The sequence below is a fragment of the Solanum dulcamara genome, chromosome 1 (genome assembly GCF_947179165.1).
Source record: "Solanum dulcamara chromosome 1, daSolDulc1.2, whole genome shotgun sequence".
Lineage (NCBI taxonomy): Eukaryota > Viridiplantae > Streptophyta > Magnoliopsida > Solanales > Solanaceae > Solanum > Solanum dulcamara.
Genome location: NC_077237.1, coordinates 29322543 through 29331613, shown reverse-complemented (window position 1 = coordinate 29331613; position 9071 = coordinate 29322543). Strand labels below are relative to the sequence as shown.

At 36.3% G+C, this 9071-nt stretch overlaps 1 pseudogene; it reads right to left on the bottom strand.

Annotated features, from left to right (window-relative positions):
* Window positions 1–704: 704 nt before the first annotated feature.
* Window positions 705–824, bottom strand: LOC129904339 (5S ribosomal RNA; annotated as a pseudogene).
* Between the last annotated feature and the right edge of the window lie 8247 nt (window positions 825–9071).

Below are 9071 nucleotides of genomic sequence, written 5' to 3'. Positions count from 1 at the left end.
TGGGTATGTACAAAAGCAAATGAATATAGTAATGAAAGGATATCGAATAACTCAAGGGACACTACGAAGGATAATGACAGCATTCTAGATCAAAAGCCAAATGTTGGCTGTAGAGTTCGTCGCAAATGATATTGCGATAGATGAATAACCAAGGAAAAGAAATAGCAAGACTCCTATGGTAGAAGATGAGCAAGGAGTAAATAAGAAAATAGAAAGAAGTGCGACAAGGTATTTCTTGCACACTCTCATATTCTCGTAAAGGTAAAGAGTGACACGAGAATATGTCAAGAAGGTTACAAGCGGGGGTAAGGAAAAATTGTGAAATGGTTTAAATAAGAAGGACAGGACTAGCTGGTTACTATAGGATTGGCAAGCTTATATGTCCAATTCCTTTAAAACTATGCCAGCTAATGATAGACAGAACTCAAAATGGCTCAAAGGGCACTATATGAACGAACTTTAGCGCTACTCAGTAGCTAAACCTAATGAATGGGTGCATACAAAAAGGGGTGAATACAATAGAAGGATTTAAACCAAAATGACCAAAAAGGGCCATGGTCGTAGTGGAACTAAAGATCTACCCCTATATCAGTTGCAAGATAACAGAGGAAAGGGCAAGGCAACACATAAAGACTAGTGAGACAATGCTAAGATATATTTTGGGCTAAGTTGAGTGCCCCGCACATTATTGCAAGGATTGTAATGAAACGCGACATGAGGACTTCTTAAGAAGGTCACCCATCCCAATACTTCTCTCACCCCAGCACGCTTAACCTCGAAATTCTGATGGAACTTAATGCGTTAGTACTGGTATAATCACGTGAGATGAAAGAATCTGAACTAGTGATGGGGGAATGATATGATATTATGTACCCAGAGTATTATAAGATACGTTAAGGCAATTGTAATAAGGGCTTAAGGGAAACCAGCAGGATTAATTAATTACCAACTGATGGCACACTTGAATGCCACAGTTCTTCGACATAGTACTAGTTAATGATAGGCAAACGATCGAATGGCAATATGGGCCAGTGGGTACAGGAATTTTGACACCACTTGGCAGCCAACTCTAAGGATTGAAAAGCAAAACCCAAAAGGTAAGGGTACCAATTGATGTAATTTATAGAAGACATGGAGTAATACGTGAGGTCAAAAATTCCACAATATGACCAGGGCTACAAGACTCACCTCGCACTCCAGCGCTAGATAACTCTAGAGGGAATGTTACTTGTGGATTAACGATATTATCCCCTGCTCCTTCAATCAAAGGCTACCTACTCAGCTGAAAAGGTGTAAAATTATGGGGGAAAAAGTAGTAGGACCTTACGGAGTCTCCATAGCTATTATCCTCGAAGAAGGATCCCAAGTTACAGTTAACTACCGAGGATCAGTCCGCAAAGAAATTGGGAAGACAGATAAGTCTTCGTACACTACTTTACCCTCAAACCTGATGAACAGGCTAAAGCATACCACTTAAACGATAGAAGATATGTCATGAGCTAGTGTTGTTAACTTCGAAGATAGCTAAGATGATTGTCCATCACTTATCAAGTTGCCTACAATAATAATTACTACTCCAGTATCCCAATGGCCCCGTACAAGACTAGTAGAGAAAGAAGTGTATGTGGTATAAGTACATACGAGGTATGTAAAGCTTTCTCTTGGCATGTTTTGGTATAAGTACGTACAACTATCTTTCTTTCCTTTTGGCGAGTCTTAGCCTTAAGTGAATTGTATGTGGAATGTGGGGATAATTCCATTCCCAGAACTCCAGGTAAGCCTCATAATCCCAAACAATAGTTAGGTGTTGACACCCCTACAAGAATTGAGCATTGCCTATTAAGGCTTCTACGTGCTAAAGAGTAGTGTATGGGAAACTATATTTTCTTTCTCTTGATATGTAATTGGTATGAAAATGAGATTATGATACCATAATTATTCACTGAGCCCTAGGGTAGGCCGGGTACGATATATGTATACAATGACCACCTGAAGGAAAGTACAGAATATATAGAGTTTACTCTCTTTCTTTTTTGGCATGTCTTAGTTGTAAGTTAAATATTATGTGATCTCTAGAGTAACTCCATTCTTAACATCTCCTATTTACTTTTGAATATCAAACTCTGATAGTAGTTGAACTATTTCCCTGGAAACTTTTATATGTTAAAGAGGTACCAAATGTACAGGCTCCAAGTCTTAAAGACTATCCGAGACTAAGTGTTTTTGATTCCATAAATGATTTGGCCCTATGCTAACACATGTCGAGGGTCCCTAGATTACTTTTGAGGCAGCCCATAATGGCATTTAGAGGACACTCAAGATGACTATACCGTTACTCGGGTCCTCAAATAAAAGTTTAACTTTCTTATTTTGTTGAGTCTCTAATAATAATTTAAATTGCATATAGTAACTCACTACTATACTCGTGTATACTGTAGCACTTCTTTCACTGTGTCTCGGGCCGGGTAAGTTATCGTGCATAATTCACTGCATTGTCCATCGAGCTCCTAACTAGAGGGTCGGGTGCGTATGTATATATATGATGATGTATTGTAATAAGGAGGTTATGGCACTGGGGCCATGTTGGTTTTACAGATATGATTCACCGGACCCCTACAAGGGACAACTATATGGTATGATTTGAGCATGTAAGCTTTTGCAATTCACAAAGTACAAGTACAGGCTTCTAATTTGATAATTTTTCCCCTACTTCTTTACTTTGGATATACTTCCAATTGTATTATGTTACGTTTTACATACTTCGTACATATGTCGTACTGACCTCCTTTTCTCGAGGGGCTACGTTTCATGCCCGCAGGTACAGAAAGAGGTTTTGGGAGTCCGTCAGCTTAGGATTCTGTGCAGCTCAGCTGGAAGAGGCTCCATTGTATTGGGGCCTAGTTTTTGATACTGTCCACTGATGTATAAAATTATTTTGTCCATTTAGGGGTACGGTGGGGGCCTTTTCCCGCCATATGGTGTCGTTAATATTTTTAGAGGTCTACAGACATGTATATGTGGGTTGTGTATATTAGTTTGATTCAGCTGGGTCTACATGATGTATGGTATATGTTATTATGTTATGGAAGCCTTTTCAGCTTGCATGCCCTTTCATGTTATGACACAAACGAAAAGGGGTATAGGTTTATGAAAATGTTGTCGCCCAATGGGGCTCTGATAGATGATATTGTTTTATTTACAGTTCAATTTGACCACAACTGATAGTTAGGTATATGAAGGATCCAGGTCGGACCGCAATCGCGGCCTACGGGGTTGGGTCATGTCATCTACTAGACACTTGTTTCTATAATGATGAGATTGGTGAACCTAAGCTCTGATACCTCTCTGTCACGACCTGAATTTGGTCCTTGATGCCGCCTACTATAACCCTCGAGAAGGCAAAAAAAACATGAATTAAATGAAAGTTAAACCTCAATTTGATTAAATAATTGACAACATAAGAAGGTAGAAGAAAGAAGAATAAAACAAAAGGAATCGGGCTAAGGTATATATATGTAAATACGATACAAAATATATAAAGGATCTCGAAAGTGATCAAAAATGACGGACTGACGCTAGACCAAAATTCGAACCTAGTATCACCTATATAAGAGCTACTAAGTACAAAAGCTAACAAGATATGAATATACACACAAAATTGATTGTCCAAAATACAATATACAAGTCAAAATAAAAGAGGGAATGTAGTAATTCTTTGAATGTCGGGGGGCTCACCACAACCCGGATCTGGCACTACTATGGATGATCCGGTGCATGCTGGGGGTGGCTCAAACTGGGAACTTTATCAAAAAGATGCAAAATCACAGTATGAGTACAAAAGCATGGGGTACTCAGTAGGCATCATAGGTCGACCAAGCTGAGAAATAATAAATATATAATAAGTAGCATGATGATACTAATAACAACAGGGAAAAAGAATAAAATCTATGATCTCAAGGAAAACGGTACGGATAGATCATACAGTAATCAAGTAAATCCAACAAATCGTGTAATCACATCAATGATCTCAATATATAAAATACCAGAAGAAAACCCAAATGTAAACCCGTAGTTATGGCTCATTATCCTTTAAAAATGCCATGAAGTGCCCGTAATAACCCTCGAGCTCATCAATAAAAGTGCCACCCAAAATCATACGTAAAGCCCATCAACATCGAAATAATAATATCCTAGAATATATATCAATGGGCCACCCTAAACTCATACTTTGAGCTTATCAAATGAAATAATGTGTAGCCCAAAGTCAGAAAAAGGGGCCACCTGGAATCATACCTCGAGCTCATCAACCATGAAATTCCTTAAATATGATATCACCAATATTTTCTTAAATTCCTCATATTTATTTTTGCATCAAAAGTCTTAATCTCGTCATTTATTCTTCCTTTTAAAAAGATTGCTTTTAACACTGGTGAGGTAAATAAGAAAGTAGCATGTCAAAAATCATATATCACTCACTCGAGACACCGGTATGCCGAAAGCACAGCCTCGTGCCTAACATTTCAATATCACGAGCGAACAAGGCACAAGCTAAGATAAATTCATAACAAGTGACCAACCAAAACTAAATAAGTTAAAGAAGTGGAATACTATGTTCAAATCACCTTGGAGTAAGTTCTAAGGATTCTAAACGATGTATGCAAGTCAAGCTAGCACCTAGACTAAGGCTTCAATGGCTAAATCTCAAAATAGCTACTAATGATGATCATCAACTCCAAAATACTCAATAGGGTATCAACACCTAAATAACAAACCTAATCACACGTTACTACCTAAAATACATCAATTCTAACCATAACCTACCTCAAAGTCGAAACCGCACAAGAATCGCTAAAGTCGAGATTTTCCCTTTCGGGCAACCTCCAAACGATACCACTCTATGAAATTATCAAAGAATACATCAAAACAAAGTCAATGATACCCATATTACTATAATTTAAAATGGAACTAAAATTGGGTCAAAATTTGATATTGGAACCCACACATGAAATTGAGAAACAAATTATGTCCTAAGGTTTCAAATAACTCAAAGAACTTGTGCCCTAAAAATGGGCAGATTTCGACACTAGAAGAGCTCAACTAACTCCACCAAGGTCTTCGACTTAGAACAAGAACTACAAAAATTTTAGGGAAAAAGGAAAATTTACCTCTAAAGAATCCTTTGCTCCTAATTATGAACCCACAAATGGATTTTCCTCGAAAATGCACACAACTTAGCCTTTTGAATCAACCAAATCGCCCCAATATAGAGAGAAAAATCAAGTTTGAAATTTAGGGCTCAAATCTGAAAAAGAGACCAAAAATAGGCCTCTGATGGCGCTTAAGCGAACCCCAATGTTCGCTTAAGCGACCACCTCAAAGAGGCAGGAATCATTTTAGCGACACCAGGTCGCCTAAGCGACTAGTCGCTTTTGTTATGGTTTGTCTCTTTAGCAACACCCCGCCCCAGGTGCCTAGTTTTTTAGTGGTACTCGCTTTAGTGACTAGGAGTCGCTTTAGCTACGACACCAGATCCCTGCTGGTGCAACATGAGGTTGGCATGCCCAATTATCTGACGGGGTGTTCCAGATTTATTCGAAATCCCGTGCATCCAAACAAGATATGCTACCCACCAAATTCAACATTCCAAACTCAATGGCGTATTCAAAATTCCTATACGAGGTCATTTTACCAAAAAGTGGGTCCGACACCAAAGTGCCATTTTCCACAAGGTTCTTGGGATTAGATCGAAAGCCTCAAGAAGTGAATGAAGGGTTATTTTAGACAAAATTCGACATTCGAGAATTAATCGCACTATCTGAATATCTATCTGAATATAATTTCCAAGAATATGGACCAAAGTCAACCATAGGCTAACTTTCGAAGTCAAAAGTGCCTAATTCCTCCAAACTCATACTGATTGCCTCGATACTCATGATCACCATGCTACTAGCCTAAGTTGGTCATCTCGGAGCTTGATGGAACTGTCAGAATTTTGTTCTGAGGTCATTTACCTTAAGTTATGACTGAATTCATCTTTTCAAGTTATAAAAGTTCCAAAAGAAGAAAATGGGCCTAAAATCTACCACCTCAGAAATCGAACCAAAGGTCATTTTAAATCAAACTTGACGTTCCACACCTAATTGTGCTGATAGAATTTTCATCCTAGCACACTTACTAAAAATGTTGACTGAAGTAAAACTTGCCAAAACTTCCAAGTTAAAATGCCTAATCGCACAAAATAAAAAAAAGACTCCAACACCCAAACAACCTTCCTTCTAGACCAAAATAACACTTCCGGAGCTGATAGAACCAACAGAATAGACATCCAACATCAAAATCTCCAAAGTTTGACTCAAGTCAATTCTTTCAAGTCTTAAGCCTCAAGAATGGCCAAACCTCCTAAAAACTATACCAAACACTTTTGGGGAGCGTACCACCATCCCAACATCACAAAAGAGGTATTAAAAAAGCTACATAAAGGTTAAAATGGAAAAAATTGAAAAAGAACGAAAATGATCTTGGAGGTCATTACATCAAAGTTTAGCTAAAACTTAAAAGTTAAAATGTCTACATACAAACTCAAAACAAGGCCCTCTAAACCTGAACCAACAAACCTACTACACTAAAATTATCCTTTTGGAGCTGATGGAACTGTCGGAATTCTCATACAACATCAGAATCTCCCAATGTTAATTAATGTCACCTATTTTACTTTAAAAGCCTTCAAAAGGACATAACTTTCTCAAAACTCACTTGACCGCCTCAAAAAGTGTTCACCCAACCTAGCATCACACGAAAGCTACTAGGAGGAGAAAAATAATACAATCATCCAAAAATGCATAAATAGCCACGGGGGTCATTATAGAATGTAAACATTGGGGAAAATAACATTTTACTGAAGGAGTTGCCATATGAGTTGAGCGAAATGTTTTAAAATTAAATTTTAGATTTCTTAAAAAATAATTAAAAAATGAAAAACACATGACTACATCACCACAAGAAAGGGCTAACCCAATGAAAAAAAACCCAATAAACTACAAAAAAGAAAATAAAAAACCAATTCCCAAGACAATCCATTTACCCATCCAAACCATATCATTACATATATCCTAGATTTAGGGTTTCCTAATCTATTCTTCATCTTTGTCTTTTTTCACCACTTTCATATGAGAAATGATTCTCCCTTAGAGTGTACAACTCTAATTCCTCACGCTCTAGGTGATCAATACTTGTCCTCGTCTTTATTCAGCTACCAGAAGTAGCCCCTCCCTTTTTTCTTCTATTTAGAATTGTATCGTGCTTTCCTTATCTTTCCTCTTTCTTGTTTAATTATGTTTTGTCGTGTCACGGCTCAAGATAAGCCCTTGGTATGACACAACGATTAGGATTACCGAAGAAATCCCAACCATTCTTCTTAGCATATCATGAGCATACATAATACATAATAAAGTGGAAACTCATATGAAATCTAAGAACATAGCATAGAAAGAATGAAGTAAGACAACATAGACAACATATACATATCAAACATGCCTCTACATGACTAACATATGTGGGGACTAGGATATGTTCCTAGCTCACCCTTAAATGAAAGTAATGCAAAAGCATGGAATAGTCTCAATGCACCAAGATAATATAATAATGACAAGAAAAAAAAGATAGACTTGCCCTCGAAGCATGAGGACTCTCCACACAATCTTTGACAAGTCACCAACTAGCCACGAGAAAAGGATGTAGTGTCTGTCCCTATATTGTGATATAATTTAGGCAATGAAGTATATGTTACTATATTTGAATGTACTAAGTATGTAGGTAATGTAATGCATGATAAAAGCAGGTTGTGCAAATAACCATTCAAATAGCATGATAAAGAGGTAGAAAAATCATAAGCAGACATGAGAAGAGTCAATGCACAATGATCTTTAAGAGTATCATTTAAAAGTAAAAGTTATGATTAGATATTTAAAACATCATACGGATCATACATATGTGACATATAACTATAACTGACAATAAGACCATGCGAGATATAATATGAAATCCTATAGTCTCCCCACACAACATAAAAAGGGGAATCTACTTGCTAAGGTAGGCTCTACCTTGTTAAATGGATCATCATGCTATATGTATCCACAAGCTAGGCCATATTGGTAATAATCCTACAAATGCAATAGTTACGGGACAAGATATTGGTACTAAGGCTTAGGTCTAGCCCTACCTCATAGTCCTCTCAGTGCTAATTCAACATTCGATGGAATACATATCATCACCATAATTCATACGTATCATAAATTATAAGTTTCTTCTAAATCATACTTCATAAAAATTGTTCATAAGAGTAGCTCATTATCATGTGATTCATGTAATGTAGGTGTAGGTCTTCCATCATTAAGAATCCTTTCTCATAAAGAGTATCATTAGTATCTTAAGTTACCATTAACGATCTTAAGACACCCTTCTTCATAAAATTGCTTGAAAGATCATTACAAAAGTATTCATAACCTCTCATGAGTCATTCATAAATATTCATTGAAATTTCTTGAAATTCATGATTATAATTCCTTAAAAACATACTTGAATTAAAGTGAAAACATGGTTTATAATAAATTAACTTGAAAATCATAAAATTGAATTGAAAATATGCATAATCATATAATTTATATAAATGCATGGATAATTTATAACAATAATATCAACTAGAAGTATAATTAAAAATATCCATTATGCATGTCATGACTCTAAAAAGAGTAATCCAGAAAATTCATAAAAAACTCTTCAAATCCAGGCAATAATCATTAATTCATGTTAAAATAGATTCATGATCATAGTTTAAAACATAATTCATGAAATTGGAATTAAGATCACAAAAACACATAAAATACATACTTGAATTTATTGAAAAAGTTGAGAATTTTTTGGGTTCCATGGGTGAAAGGTACCCTATGTTGAAAATACATATACCTTGAATGAGAATCTAGAAGAAACTTGAAAAAAATTTGAGTTTTTGATTAAGATATTGAGAGAATTGCTTGAATGTCATCAATGGTGGTGTGAGAGCTTTTGTAGAGAGA